Below are 17641 nucleotides of genomic sequence, written 5' to 3'. Positions count from 1 at the left end.
ATACATAGCAGCACCCCTGTGTGACTGGATGATAACTACGTGTCCTGTACATACATAGCTGCACCCCTGTGTGACTGGATGGTAGCTTCGTGTCCTATACATACATAGCAGCACCCCTGTGTGACTGGATGGTAGCTACGTGTCCTATACATACATAGCTGTACGCCTGTGTGACTGGATGGTAGCTTCGTGTCCTGTACATACATAGCAGCACCCCTGTGTGACTGGATGGTAGCTACGTGTCCTATACATACATAGCAGCACCCCTGTGTGACTGGATGATAGCTACGTGTCCTATACATACATAGCAGCACCCCTGTGTGACTGGATGGTAGCTACGTGTCCTATACATACATAGCAGCACCCCTGTGTGACTGGATGGTAGCTACGTGTCCTATACATACATAGCAGCACCCCTGTGTGACTGGATGATAGCTACGTGTCCTATACATACATAGCAGCACCCCTGTGTGACTGGATGGTAGCTACGTGTCCTGTACATACATATATACATACATAGCAGCACCCCTGTGTGACTGGATGATAGCTACGTGTCCTATCCATACATAGCAGCGCCCCTGTGTGACTGGATGGTAGCTACGTGTCCTATACATACATAGCAGCACCCCTGTGTGACTGGATGATAGCTACGTGTCCTGTACGTACATAGCAGCACCCCTGTGTGACTGGATGGTAGCTACGTGTCCTATACGTACATAGCAGCACCCCTGTGTGACTGGATGGTAGCTACGTGTCCTATACATACATAGCAGCACCCCTGTGTGACTGGATGGTAGCTACGTGTCCTATACATACATAGCAGCACCCCTGTGTGACTTTATGGTAGCTACGTGTCCTATACATACATAGCAGCACCCCTGTGTGACTGGATGGTAGCTACGTGTCCTGTACGTACATAGCAGCACCCCTGTGTGACTGGATGGTAGCTACGTGTCCTGTACGTACATAGCAGCACCCCTGTGTGACTGGATGGTAGCTACGTGTCCTATACGTACATAGCAGCACCCCTGTGTGACTGGATGGTAGCTACGTGTCCTATACGTACATAGCAGCACCCCTGTGTGACTGGATGGTAGCTACGTGTCCTATACATACATAGCAGCACCCCTGTGTGACTGGATGATAGCTACGTGTCCTATACATAGCAGCGCCCCTGTGTGACTGGATGGTAGCTACGTGTCCTATACATACATAGCAGCACCCCTGTGTGACTGGATGATAGCTACGTGTCCTGTACGTACATAGCAGCACCCCTGTGTGACTGGATGGTAGCTACGTGTCCTATACATACATAGCAGCACCCCTGTGTGACTGGATGATAGCTACGTGTCCTATACATACATATATACATACATAGCAGCACCCCTGTGTGACTGGATGGTAGCTACGTGTCCTATACATACATAGCAGCACCCCTGTGTGACTGGATGGTAGCTTCGTGTCCTGTACGTACATAGCAGCACCCCTGTGTGACTGGATGGTAGCTACGTGTCCTATACATACATAGCAGCACCCCTGTGTGACTGGATGATAGCTACGTGTCCTATACATACATAGCAGCACCCCTGTGTGACTGGATGATAGCTACGTGTCCTGTACGTACATAGCAGCACCCCTGTGTGACTGGATGGTAGCTACGTGTCCTATACATACATAGCAGCACCCCTGTGTGACTGGATGGTAGCTACGTGTCCTATACATACATAGCAGCACCCCTGTGTGACTGGATGGTAGCTACGTGTCCTATACATACATAGCAGCACCCCTGTGTGACTGGATGGTAGCTACGTGTCCTATACATACATAGCAGCACCCCTGTGTGACTGGATGATAGCTACGTGTCCTGTACAGACATAGCAGCACCCCTGTGTGACTGGATGGTAGCTACGTGTCCTATACATACATAGCAGCACCCCTGTGTGACTGGATGATAGCTACGTGTCCTATACATACATATATACATACATACATAGCAGCGCCCCTGTATGACTGGATGGTAGCTACGTGTCCTGTACGTACATAGCAGCACCCCTGTGTGACTGGATGGTAGCTACGTGTCCTATACATACATAGCAGCACCCCTGTGTGACTGGATGGTAGCTACGTGTCCTATACATACATAGCAGCACCCCTGTGTGACTGGATGGTAGCTACGTGTCCTATACATACATAGCAGCACCCCTGTGTGACTGGATGGTAGCTACGTGTCCTATACATACATAGCAGCACCCCTGTGTGACTGGATGGTAGCTACGTGTCCTGTACGTACATAGTAGCACCCCTGTGTGACTGGATGGTAGCTACGTGTCCTGTACGTACATAGCAGCACCCCTGTGTGACTGGATGGTAGCTACGTGTCCTATACGTACATAGCAGCACCCCTGTGTGACTGGATGGTAGCTACGTGTCCTATACATACATAGCAGCACCCATGTGTGACTGGATGGTAGCTACGTGTCCTATACATACATAGCAGCACCCCTGTGTGACTGGATGGTAGCTACGTGTCCTATACATACATAGCAGCACCCCTGTGTGACTGGATGATAGCTACGTGTCCTATACATACATAGCAGCACCCCTGTGTGACTGGATGATAGCTACGTGTCCTATACATACATAGCAGCACCCCTGTGTGACTGGATGGTAGCTACGTGTCCTATACATACATAGCAGCACCCCTGTATGACTGGATGGTAGCTACGTGTCCTATACATACATAGCAGCACCCCTGTGTGACTGGATGATAGCTACGTGTCCTATACATACATAGCAGCACCCCTGTGTGACTGGATGATAGCTACGTGTCCTATACATACATAGCAGCACCCCTGTGTGACTGGATGGTAGCTACGTGTCCTATACATACATAGCAGCACCCCTGTATGACTGGATGGTAGCTACGTGTCCTATACATACATAGCAGCACCCCTGTATGACTGGATGGTAGCTACGTGTCCTGTACATACATAGCAGCACCCCTGTGTGACTGGATGATAGCTACGTGTCCTATACATAAATAGCAGCACCCCTGTGTGACTGGATGGTAGCTACGTGTCCTATACATACATAGCAGCACCCCTGTGTGACTGGATGGTAGCTACGTGTCCTATACATACATAGCAGCACCCCTGTGTGACTGGATGATAGCTACGTGTCCTGTACATACATACATAGCAGCACCCCTGTATGACTGGATGGTAGCTACGTGTCCTATACATACATAGCAGCACCCCTGTGTGACTGGATGTTAGCTACGTGTCCTGTACATACATAGCAGCACCCCTGTGTGACTGGATGATAGCTACGTGTCCTATACATACATAGCAGCACCCCTGTGTGACTGGATGATAGCTACGTGTCCTGTACATACATAGCAGCACCCCTGTGTGACTGGATGATAGCTACGTGTCCTGTACATACATAGCAGCACCCCTGTGTGACTGGATGGTAACTACGTGTCCTATACATACATAGCAGCACCCCTGTGTGACTGGATGGTAGCTACGTGTCCTGTACATACATAGCAGCACCCCTGTGTGACTGGATTGTAGCTACGTGTCCTATACATAGCAGCGCCCCTGTGTGACTGGATGGTAGCTACGTGTCCTATACATACATAGTAGCACCCCTGTGTGACTGGATTGTAGCTACGTGTCCTATACATAGCAGCGCCCCTGTGTGACTGGATGGTAGCTACGTGTCCTATACATACATAGCAGCACCCCTGTGTGACTGGATGGTAGCTACGTGTCCTATACATACATAGCAGCACCCCTGTGTGACTGGATGGTAGCTACGTGTCCTATACATACATAGCAGCACCCCTGTGTGACTGGATGATAGCTACGTGTCCTGTACATACATAGCAGCACCCCTGTGTGACTGGATGATAGCTACGTGTCCTATACATACATAGCAGCACCCCTGTGTGACTGGATGATAGCTACGTGTCCTGTACATACATAGCTGTACGCCTGTGTGACTGGATGGTAGCTACGTGTCCTATACATACATAGCAGCACCCCTGTGTGACTGGATGATAGCTACGTGTCCTATACATACATAGCAGCACCCCTGTGTGACTGGATGATAGCTACGTGTCCTATACATACATAGCAGCACCCCTGTGTGACTGGATGATAGCTACGTGTCCTATACATACATATATACATACATTCATAGCAGCACCCCTGTGTGACTGGATGGTAGCTACGTGTCCTGTACATACATAGCAGCACCCCTGTGTGACTGGATGGTAGCTACGTGTCCTATACATACATAGCAGCACCCCTGTGTGACTGGATGGTAGCTACGTGTCCTGTACGTACATAGCAGCACCCCTGTGTGACTGGATGATAGCTACGTGTCCTATACATACATAGCAGCACCCCTGTGTGACTGGATGATAGCTACGTGTCCTATACATACATATATACATACATTCATAGCAGCACCCCTGTGTGACTGGATGGTAGCTACGTGTCCTGTACATACATAGCAGCACCCCTGTGTGACTGGATGGTAGCTACGTGTCCTATACATACATAGCAGCGCCCCTGTGTGACTGGATGGTAGCTACGTGTCCTGTACATACATATATACATACATACATAGCAGCACCCCTGTGTGACTGGATGATAGCTACGTGTCCTATACATACATAGCAGCACCCCTGTGTGACTGGATGATAGCTACGTGTCCTATACATACATAGCAGCACCCCTGTGTGACTGGATGATAGCTACGTGTCCTATACATACATAGCAGCACCCCTGTGTGACTGGATGATAGCTACGTGTCCTATACATACATATATACATACATACATAGCAGCACCCCTGTGTGACTGGATGGTAGCTACGTGTCCTATACATACATAGCAGCACCTCTGTGTGACTGGATGGTAGCTACGTGTCCTATACATACATAGCAGCACCCCTGTGTGACTGGATGGTAACTACGTGTCCTATACATACATAGCAGCACCCCTGTGTGACTGGATGTTGGCTACGTGTCCTGTACATACATAGCTGTACGCCTGTGTGACTGGATGGTAGCTACGTGTCCTGTACATACATTACTGTACGCCTGTGTGACTGGATGGTAGCTACGTGTCCTATACATACATAGCAGCACCGCTGTGTGACTGGATGGTAGCTACGTGTCCTATACATACATAGCAGCACCCCTGTGTGACTGGATGGTAGCTACGTGTCCTATACATACATAGCAGCACCCCTGTGTGACTGGATGGTAGCTACGTGTCCTATACATACATAGCAGCACCCCTGTGTGACTGGATGGTAGCTACGTGTCCTATACATACATAGCAGCACCCCTGTGTGACTGGATGGTAGCTACGTGTCCTATACATACATATATACATACATACATAGCAGCACCCCTGTGTGACTGGATGGTAGCTACGTGTCCTGTACATACATAGCAGCACCCCTGTGTGACTGGATGGTAGCTACGTGTCCTGTACATACATAGCTGTACGCCTGTGTGACTGGATGGTAGCTACGTGTCCTATACATACATAGCAGCACCCCTGTGTGACTGGATGGTAGCTACGTGTCCTGTACATACATAGCAGCACCCCTGTGTGACTGGATGGTAGCTACGTGTCCTGTACATACATAGCAGCACCCCTGTGTGACTGGATGGTAGCTACGTGTCCTATACATACATAGCAGCGCCCCTGTGTGACTGGATGGTAGCTACGTGTCCTGTACATACATAGCTGTACGCCTGTGTGACTGGATGGTAGCTACGTGTCCTATACATACATAGCAGCACCCCTGTGTGACTGGATGGTAGCTACGTGTCCTGTACATACATAGCAGCACCCCTGTGTGACTGGATGGTAGCTACGTGTCCTATACATACATATATACATACATACATAGCAGCACCCCTGTGTGACTGGATGATAGCTACGTGTCCTATACATACATAGCAGCACCCCTGTGTGACTGGATGGTAGCTACGTGTCCTATACATACATAGCAGCACCCCTGTGTGACTGGATGGTAGCTACGTGTCCTATACATACATAGCAGCACCCCTGTGTGACTGGATGGTAGCTACGTGTCCTGTACATACATAGCAGCACCCCTGTGTGACTGGATGGTAGCTACGTGTCCTGTACATACATAGCAGCACCCCTGTGTGACTGGATGGTAGCTACGTGTCCTATACATACATAGCAGCACCCCTGTGTGACTGGATGGTAGCTACGTGTCCTGTACATACATAGCTGTACGCCTGTGTGACTGGATGGTAGCTACGTGTCCTATACATACATAGCAGCACCCCTGTGTGACTGGATGGTAGCTACGTGTCCTGTACATACATAGCAGCACCCCTGTGTGACTGGATGGTAGCTACGTGTCCTGTACATACATAGCTGTACGCCTGTGTGACTGGATGGTAGCTACGTGTCCTATACATACATAGCAGCACCCCTGTGTGACTGGATGGTAGCTACGTGTCCTGTACATACATAGCAGCACCCCTGTGTGACTGGATGGTAGCTACGTGTCCTGTACATACATAGCTGTACGCCTGTGTGACTGGATGGTAGCTACGTGTCCTATACATACATAGCAGCACCCCTGTGTGACTGGATGGTAGCTACTTGTCCTGTACATACATAGCTGTACGCCTGTGTGACTGGATGGTAGCTACGTGTCCTATACATACATAGCAGCACCCCTGTGTGACTGGATGGTAGCTACGTGTCCTATACATACATAGCAGCACCCCTGTGTGACTGGATGATAGCTACGTGTCCTATACATACATAGCAGCGCCCCTGTGTGACTGGATGGTAGCTACGTGTCCTGTACGTACATAGCAGCACCCCTGTGTGACTGGATGATAGCTACGTGTCCTATACATACATATATACATACATACATAGCAGCGCCCCTGTGTGACTGGATGGTAGCTACGTGTCCTGTACATACATATATACATACATAGCAGCACCCCTGTGTGACTGGATGATAGCTACGTGTCCTATACATACATAGCAGCGCCCCTGTGTGACTGGATGGTAGCTACGTGTCCTATACATACATAGCAGCACCCCTGTGTGACTGGATGATAGCTACGTGTCCTATACATACATAGCAGCGCCCCTGTGTGACTGGATGGTAGCTACGTGTCCTATACATACATAGCAGCACCCCTGTGTGACTGGATGATAGCTACGTGTCCTATACATACATATATACATACATACATAGCAGCACCCCTGTGTGACTGGATGGTAGCTACGTGTCCTATACATACATAGCAGCACCCCTGTGTGACTGGATGATAGCTACGTGTCCTATACATACATAGCAGCACCCCTGTGTGACTGGATGATAGCTACGTGTCCTATACATACATAGCAGCACCCCTGTGTGACTGGATGATAGCTACGTGTCCTATACATACATAGCAGCACCCCTGTGTGACTGGATGATAGCTACGTGTCCTATACATAGCAGCACCCCTGTGTGACTGGATGATAGCTACGTGTCCTATACATAGCAGCACCCCTGTGTGACTGGATGGTAGCTACGTGTCCTATACATACATAGCAGCACCCCTGTGTGACTGGATGGTAGCTACGTGTCCTGTACATACATAGCAGCACCCCTGTGTGACTGGATGGTAGCTACGTGTCCTGTACATACATAGCTGTACGCCTGTGTGACTGGATGGTAGCTACGTGTCCTGTACATACATAGCTGTACGCCTGTGTGACTGGATGGTAGCTACGTGTCCTATACATACATAGCAGCACCCCTGTGTGACTGGATGGTAGCTACGTGTCCTGTACATACATAGCAGCACCCCTGTGTGACTGGATGGTAGCTACGTGTCCTGTACATACATAGCAGGACCCCTGTGTGACTGGATGGTAGCTACGTGTCCTGTACATACATAGCAGCACCCCTGTGTGACTGGATGGTAGCTACGTGTCCTATACATACATAGCAGCACCCCTGTGTGACTGGATGGTAGCTACGTGTCCTGTACATACATAGCTGTACGCCTGTGTGACTGGATGGTAGCTACATGTCCTATACATACATAGCAGCACCCCTGTGTGACTGGATGGTAGCTACGTATCCTGTACATACATAGCAGCACCCCTGTGTGACTGGATGGTAGCTACGTGTCCTGTACATACATAGCAGCACCCCTGTGTGACTGGATGGTAGCTACGTGTCCTGTACATACATAGCTGTACGCCTGTGTGACTGGATGGTAGCTACGTGTCCTATACATACATAGCAGCACCCCTGTGTGACTGGATGATAGCTACGTGTCCTATACATACATAGCAGCACCCCTGTGTGACTGGATGGTAGCTACGTGTCCTATACATACATAGCAGCACCCCTGTGTGACTGGATGGTAGCTACGTGTCCTATACATACATAGCAGCACCCCTGTGTGACTGGATGATAGCTACGTGTCCTATACATACATAGCAGCACCCCTGTGTGACTGGATGGTAGCTACGTGTCCTGTACATACATATATACATACATAGCAGCACCCCTGTGTGACTGGATGATAGCTACGTGTCCTATACATACATAGCAGCGCCCCTGTGTGACTGGATGGTAGCTACGTGTCCTATACATACATAGCAGCACCCCTGTGTGACTGGATGATAGCTACGTGTCCTATACATACATAGCAGCGCCCCTGTGTGACTGGATGGTAGCTACGTGTCCTGTACGTACATAGCAGCACCCCTGTGTGACTGGATGATAGCTACGTGTCCTATACATACATATATACATACATACATAGCAGCACCCCTGTGTGACTGGATGGTAGCTACGTGTCCTATACATACATAGCAGCACCCCTGTGTGACTGGATGGTAGCTACGTGTCCTATACATACATAGCAGCACCCCTGTGTGACTGGATGATAGCTACGTGTCCTATACATACATATATACATACATACATAGCAGCACCCCTGTGTGACTGGATGGTAGCTACGTGTCCTATACATACATAGCAGCACCCCTGTGTGACTGGATGATAGCTACGTGTCCTATACATACATAGCAGCACCCCTGTGTGACTGGATGATAGCTACGTGTCCTATACATACATAGCAGCACCCCTGTGTGACTGGATGGTAGCTACGTGTCCTATACATACATAGCAGCACCCCTGTGTGACTGGATGATAGCTACGTGTCCTATACATACATAGCAGCACCCCTGTGTGACTGGATGATAGCTACGTGTCCTATACATACATAGCAGCACCCCTGTGTGACTGGATGATAGCTACGTGTCCTATACATACATAGCAGCACCCCTGTGTGACTGGATGGTAGCTACGTGTCCTATACATACATAGCAGCACCCCTGTGTGACTGGATGGTAGCTACGTGTCCTATACATACATAGCAGCACCCCTGTGTGACTGGATGGTAGCTACGTGTCCTATACATAGCAGCACCCCTGTGTGACTGGATGGTAGCTACGTGTCCTATACATACATAGCAGCACCCCTGTGTGACTGCATGGTAGCTACGTGTCCTATACATACATAGCAGCACCCCTGTGTGACTGGATGGTAGCTACGTGTCCTGTACATACATAGCAGCACCCCTGTGTGACTGGATGATAGCTACGTGTCCTATACATACATAGCAGCACCTCTGTGTGACTGGATGGTAGCTACGTGTCCTGTACATACATAGCAGCACCCCTGTGTGACTGGATGATAGCTACGTGTCCTATACATACATAGCAGCACCCCTGTGTGACTGGATGGTAGCTACGTGTCCTATACATACATATATACATACATACATAGCAGCACCCCTTTGTGACTGGATGGTAGCTACGTGTCCTATACATACATAGCAGCACCCCTGTGTGACTGGATGATAGCTACGTGTCCTGTACATACATAGCAGCACCCCTGTGTGACTGGATGGTAGCTTCGTGTCCTATACATAGCAGCACCCCTGTGTGACTGGATGATAGCTACGTGTCCTATACATAGCAGCACCCCTGTGTGACTGGATGGTAGCTACGTGTCCTGTACATACATAGCAGCACCCCTGTGTGACTGGATGGTAGCTACGTGTCCTGTACATACATAGCAGCACCCCTGTGTGACTGGATGGTAGCTACGTGTCCTGTACATACATAGCAGCACCCCTGTGTGACTGGATGGTAGCTACGTGTCCTGTACATACATAGCAGCACCCCTGTGTGACTGGATGGTAGCTACGTGTCCTGTACATACATAGCTGTACGCCTGTGTGACTGGATGGTAGCTACGTGTCCTGTACATACATAGCTGTACGCCTGTGTGACTGGATGGTAGCTTCGTGTCCTGTACATACATAGCAGCACCCCTGTGTGACTGGATGGTAGCTACGTGTCCTATACATACATAGCAGCGCCCCTGTGTGACTGGATGGTAGCTACGTGTCCTGTACATACATAGCTGTACGCCTGTGTGACTGGATGGTAGCTACGTGTCCTATACATACATAGCAGCACCCCTGTGTGACTGGATGGTAGCTACGTGTCCTGTACATACATAGCAGCACCCCTGTGTGACTGGATGGTAGCTACGTGTCCTATACATAAATATATACATACATACATAGCAGCACCCCTGTGTGACTGGAAGATAGCTACGTGTCCTATACATACATAGCAGCACCCCTGTGTGACTGGATGGTAGCTACGTGTCCTATACATACATAGCAGCACCCCTGTGTGACTGGATGGTAGCTACGTGTCCTATACATACATAGCAGCACCCCTGTGTGACTGGATGGTAGCTACGTGTCCTGTACATACATAGCAGCACCCCTGTGTGACTGGATGGTAGCTACGTGTCCTGTACATACATAGCAGCACCCCTGTGTGACTGGATGGTAGCTACGTGTCCTATACATACATAGCAGCACCCCTGTGTGACTGGATGGTAGCTACGTGTCCTGTACATACATAGCTGTACGCCTGTGTGACTTGTATGGTAGCTACATGTCCTATACATACATAGCAGCACCCCTGTGTGACTGGATGGTAGCTACGTATCCTGTACATACATAGCAGCACCCCTGTGTGACTGGATGGTAGCTACGTGTCCTGTACATACATAGCAGCACCCCTGTGTGACTGGATGGTAGCTACGTGTCCTGTACATACATAGCTGTACGCCTGTGTGACTGGATGGTAGCTACGTGTCCTATACATACATAGCAGCACCCCTGTGTGACTGGATGATAGCTACGTGTCCTATACATACATAGCAGCACCCCTGTGTGACTGGATGGTAGCTACGTGTCCTATACATACATAGCAGCACCCCTGTGTGACTGAATGGTAGCCACGTGTCCTATACATACATAGCAGCACCCCTGTGTGACTGGATGATAGCTACGTGTCCTATACATACATAGCAGCACCCCTGTGTGACTGGATGGTAGCTACGTGTCCTGTACATACATATATACATACATAGCAGCACCCCTGTGTGACTGGATGATAGCTACGTGTCCTATACATACATAGCAGCGCCCCTGTGTGACTGGATGGTAGCTACGTGTCCTATACATACATAGCAGCGCCCCTGTGTGACTGGATGGTAGCTACGTGTCCTGTACGTACATAGCAGCACCCCTGTGTGACTGGATGATAGCTACGTGTCCTATACATACATATATACATACATACATAGCAGCGCCCCTGTGTGACTGGATGGTAGCTACGTGTCCTGTACATACATATATACATACATAGCAGCACCCCTGTGTGACTGGATGATAGCTACGTGTCCTATACATACATAGCAGCGCCCCTGTGTGACTGGATGGTAGCTACGTGTCCTATACATACATAGCAGCACCCCTGTGTGACTGGATGATAGCTACGTGTCCTATACATACATAGCAGCGCCCCTGTGTGACTGGATGGTAGCTACGTGTCCTATACATACATAGCAGCACCCCTGTGTGACTGGATGATAGCTACGTGTCCTATACATACATATATACATACATACATAGCAGCACCCCTGTGTGACTGGATGGTAGCTACGTGTCCTATACATACATAGCAGCACCCCTGTGTGACTGGATGATAGCTACGTGTCCTATACATACATAGCAGCACCCCTGTGTGACTGGATGATAGCTACGTGTCCTATACATACATAGCAGCACCCCTGTGTGACTGGATGATAGCTACGTGTCCTATACATACATATATACATACATACATAGCAGCACCCCTGTGTGACTGGATGGTAGCTACGTGTCCTATACATACATAGCAGCACCCCTGTGTGACTGGATGGTAGCTACGTGTCCTATACATACATAGCAGCACCCCTGTGTGACTGGATGATAGCTACGTGTCCTGTACGTACATAGCAGCACCCCTGTGTGACTGGATGGTAGCTACGTGTCCTATACATACATATATACATACATACATAGCAGCACCCCTGTGTGACTGGATGATAGCTACGTGTCCTATACATACATAGCAGCACCCCTGTGTGACTGGATGGTAGCTACGTGTCCTATACATACATAGCAGCACCCCTGTGTGACTGGATGGTAGCTACGTGTCCTATACATACATAGCAGCACCCCTGTGTGACTGGATGGTAGCTACGTGTCCTGTACATACATAGCAGCACCCCTGTGTGACTGGATGGTAGCTACGTGTCCTATACATACATAGCAGCACCCCTGTGTGACTGGATGATAGCTACGTGTCCTATACATACATAGCAGCACCCCTGTGTGACTGGATGGTAGCTACGTGTCCTGTACATACATAGCTGTACGCCTGTGTGACTGGATGGTAGCTACGTGTCCTGTACATACCTAGCTGTACGCCTGTGTGACTGGATGGTAGCTACATGTCCTATACATACATAGCAGCACCCCTGTGTGACTGGATGGTAGCTACGTATCCTGTACATACATAGCAGCACCCCTGTGTGACTGGATGGTAGCTACGTGTCCTGTACATACATAGCAGCACCCCTGTGTGACTGGATGGTAGCTACGTGTCCTGTACATACATAGCTGTACGCCTGTGTGACTGGATGGTAGCTACGTGTCCTATACATACATAGCAGCACCCCTGTGTGACTGGATGATAGCTACGTGTCCTATACATACATAGCAGCACCCCTGTGTGACTGGATGATAGCTACGTGTCCTATACATACATAGCAGCACCCCTGTGTGACTGTATGGTAGCTACGTGTCCTATACATACATAGCAGCACCCCTGTGTGACTGAATGGTAGCCACGTGTCCTATACATACATAGCAGCACCCCTGTGTGACTGGATGATAGCTACGTGTCCTATACATACATAGCAGCGCCCCTGTGTGACTGGATGGTAGCTACGTGTCCTGTACGTACATAGCAGCACCCCTGTGTGACTGGATGGTAGCTACGTGTCCTATACATACATAGCAGCACCCCTGTGTGACTGGATGATAGCTACGTGTCCTGTACATACATATATACATACATAGCAGCACCCCTGTGTGACTGGATGATAGCTACGTGTCCTATACATACATAGCAGCGCCCCTGTGTGACTGGATGGTAGCTACGTGTCCTATACATACATAGCAGCACCCCTGTGTGACTGGATGATAGCTACGTGTCCTATACATACATAGCAGCGCCCCTGTGTGACTGGATGGTAGCTACGTGTCCTGTACGTACATAGCAGCACCCCTGTGTGACTGGATGGTAGCTACGTGTCCTATACATACATAGCAGCACCCCTGTGTGACTGGATGATAGCTACGTGTCCTATACATACATAGCAGCACCCCTGTGTGACTGGATGGTAGCTACGTGTCCTATACATACATAGCAGCACCCCTGTGTGACTGAATGGTAGCCACGTGTCCTATACATACATAGCAGCACCCCTGTGTGACTGGATGATAGCTACGTGTCCTATACATACATAGCAGCACCCCTGTGTGACTGGATGGTAGCTACGTGTCCTGTACATACATATATACATACATAGCAGCACCCCTGTGTGACTGGATGATAGCTACGTGTCCTATACATACATAGCAGCGCCCCTGTGTGACTGGATGGTAGCTACGTGTCCTATACATACATAGCAGCACCCCTGTGTGACTGGATGATAGCTACGTGTCCTATACATACATAGCAGCGCCCCTGTGTGACTGGATGGTAGCTACGTGTCCTGTACGTACATAGCAGCACCCCTGTGTGACTGGATGGTAGCTACGTGTCCTATACATACATAGCAGCACCCCTGTGTGACTGGATGATAGCTACGTGTCCTATACATACATATATACATACATACATAGCAGCACCCCTGTGTGACTGGATGGTAGCTACGTGTCCTATACATACATAGCAGCACCCCTGTGTGACTGGATGATAGCTACGTGTCCTATACATACATAGCAGCACCCCTGTGTGACTGGATGATAGCTACGTGTCCTATACATACATAGCAGCACCCCTGTGTGACTGGCTGGTAGCTATGTGTCCTATACATACATAGCAGCACCCCTGTGTGACTGGATGGTAGCTACGTGTCCTATACATACATAGCAGCACCCCTGTGTGACTGGATGGTAGCTACGTGTCCTATACATACATAGCAGCACCCCTGTGTGACTGGATGGTAGCTACGTGTCCTATACATACATAGCAGCACCCCTGTGTGACTGGATGGTAGCTACGTGTCCTATACATAGCAGCACCCCTGTGTGACTGGATGGTAGCTACGTGTCCTATACATACATAGCAGCACCCCTGTGTGACTGGATGGTAGCTACGTGTCCTATACATACATAGCAGCACCCCTGTGTGACTGGATGGTAGCTACGTGTCCTGTACATACATAGCAGCACCCCTGTGTGACTGGATGATAGCTACGTGTCCTGTACATACATAGCAGCACCCCTGTGTGACTGGATGGTAGCTACGTGTCCTGTACATACATAGCAGCACCCCTGTGTGACTAGATGATAGCTACGTGTCCTATACATACATATATACATACATACATAGCAGCACCCCTTTGTGACTGGATGGTAGCTACGTGTCCTATACATACATAGCAGCACCCCTGTGTGACTGGATGATAGCTACGTGTCCTGTACATACATAGCAGCACCCCTGTGTGACTGGATGGTAGCTACGTGTCCTATACATACATAGCAGCACCCCTGTGTGACTGGATGGTAGCTACGTGTCCTGTACATACATAGCAGCACCCCTGTGTGACTGGATGGTAGCTACGTGTCCTGTACATACATAGCAGCACCCCTGTGTGACTGGATGGTAGCTACGTGTCCTGTACATACATAGCAGCACCCCTGTGTGACTGGATGGTAGCTACGTGTCCTGTACATACATAGCAGCACCCCTGTGTGACTGGATGGTAGCTACGTGTCCTGTACATACATAGCTGTACGCCTGTGTGACTGGATGGTAGCTACGTGTCCTGTACATACATAGCAGCACCCCTGTGTGACTGGATGGTAGCTACGTGTCCTGTACATACATAGCAGCACCCCTGTGTGACTGGATGGTAGCTACGTGTCCTATACATACATATATACATACATACATAGCAGCACCCCTGTGTGACTGGATGATAGCTACGTGTCCTATACATACATAGCAGCACCCCTGTGTGACTGGATGGTAGCTACGTGTCCTATACATACATAGCAGCACCCCTGTGTGACTGGATGGTAGCTACGTGTCCTATACATACATAGCAGCACCCCTGTGTGACTGGATGGTAGCTACGTGTCCTGTACATACATAGCAGCACCCCTGTGTGACTGGATGGTAGCTACGTGTCCTGTACATACATAGCTGTACGCCTGTGTGACTGGATGGTAGCTACGTGTCCTGTACATACATAGCAGCACCCCTGTGTGACTGGATGGTAGCTACGTGTCCTGTACATACATAGCAGCACCCCTGTGTGACTGGATGGTAGCTACGTGTCCTGTACATACATAGCTGTACGCCTGTGTGACTGGATGGTAGCTACGTGTCCTATACATACATAGCAGCACCCCTGTGTGACTGGATGGTAGCTACGTGTCCTGTACATACATAGCAGCACCCCTGTGTGACTGGATGGTAGCTACGTGTCCTGTACATACATAGCAGCACCCCTGTGTGACTGGATGGTAGCTACGTGTCCTATACATACATAGCAGCGCCCCTGTGTGACTGGATGGTAGCTACGTGTCCTGTACATACATAGCTGTACGCCTGTGTGACTGGATGGTAGCTACGTGTCCTATACATACATAGCAGCACCCCTGTGTGACTGGATGGTAGCTACGTGTCCTGTACATACATAGCAGCACCCCTGTGTGACTGGATGGTAGCTACGTGTCCTATACATACATATATACATACATACATAGCAGCACCCCTGTGTGACTGGATGATAGCTACGTGTCCTATACATACATAGCAGCACCCCTGTGTGACTGGATGGTAGCTACGTGTCCTATACATACATAGCAGCACCCCTGTGTGACTGGATGGTAGCTACGTGTCCTATACATACATAGCAGCACCCCTGTGTGACTGGATGGTAGCTACGTGTCCTATACATACATAGCAGCACCCCTGTGTGACTGGATGGTAGCTACGTGTCCTATACATACATAGCAGCACCCCTGTGTGACTGGATGGTAGCTACGTGTCCTGTACATACATAGCTGTACGCCTGTGTGACTGGATGGTAGCTACGTGTCCTATACATACATAGCAGCACCCCTGTGTGACTGGATGGTAGCTACGTGTCCTGTACATACATAGCAGCACCCCTGTGTGACTGGATGGTAGCTACGTGTCCTGTACATACATAGCAGCACCCCTGTGTGACTGGATGGTAGCTACGTGTCCTATACATACATAGCAGCGCCCCTGTGTGACTGGATGGTAGCTACGTGTCCTGTACATACATAGCTGTACGCCTGTGTGACTGGATGGTAGCTACGTGTCCTATACATACATAGCAGCACCCCTGTGTGACTGGATGGTAGCTACATGTCCTGTACATACATAGCAGCACCCCTGTGTGACTGGATGGTAGCTACGTGTCCTATACATACATATATACATACATACATAGCAGCACCCCTGTGTGACTGGATGATAGCTACGTGTCCTATACATACATAGCAGCACCCCTGTGTGACTGGATGGCAGCTACGTGTCCTATACATACATAGCAGCACCCCTGTGTGACTGGATGGTAGCTACGTGTCCTATACATACATAGCAGCACCCCTGTGTGACTGGATGGTAGCTACGTGTCCTGTACATACATAGCAGCACCCCTGTGTGACTGGATGGTAGCTACGTGTCCTGTACATACATAGCAGCACCCCTGTGTGACTGGATGGTAGCTACGTGTCCTGTACATACATAGCTGTACGCCTGTGTGACTGGATGGTAGCTACGTGTCCTATACATACATAGCAGCACCCCTGTGTGACTGGATGGTAGCTACGTGTCCTGTACATACATAGCAGCACCCCTGTGTGA

At 49.3% G+C, this 17641-nt stretch overlaps 1 protein-coding gene across 2 annotated transcripts in view; it reads left to right on the top strand.

Annotated features, from left to right (window-relative positions):
* Positions 1-17641, top strand: part of UTP6 (UTP6 small subunit processome component) — a 127382-nt gene that overhangs the window by 50736 nt on the left and 59005 nt on the right. The window lies entirely within an intron of this gene.

Source organism: Taudactylus pleione, unplaced genomic scaffold (assembly GCF_031769625.1).
Source record: "Taudactylus pleione unplaced genomic scaffold, aTauple2 ptg002606l, whole genome shotgun sequence".
NCBI classification, from domain to species: Eukaryota; Metazoa; Chordata; class Amphibia; order Anura; family Myobatrachidae; genus Taudactylus; species Taudactylus pleione.
The sequence above is the reverse complement of the archived record's forward strand: the minus strand, read 5'-3'. Positions and strand labels throughout refer to the sequence as shown.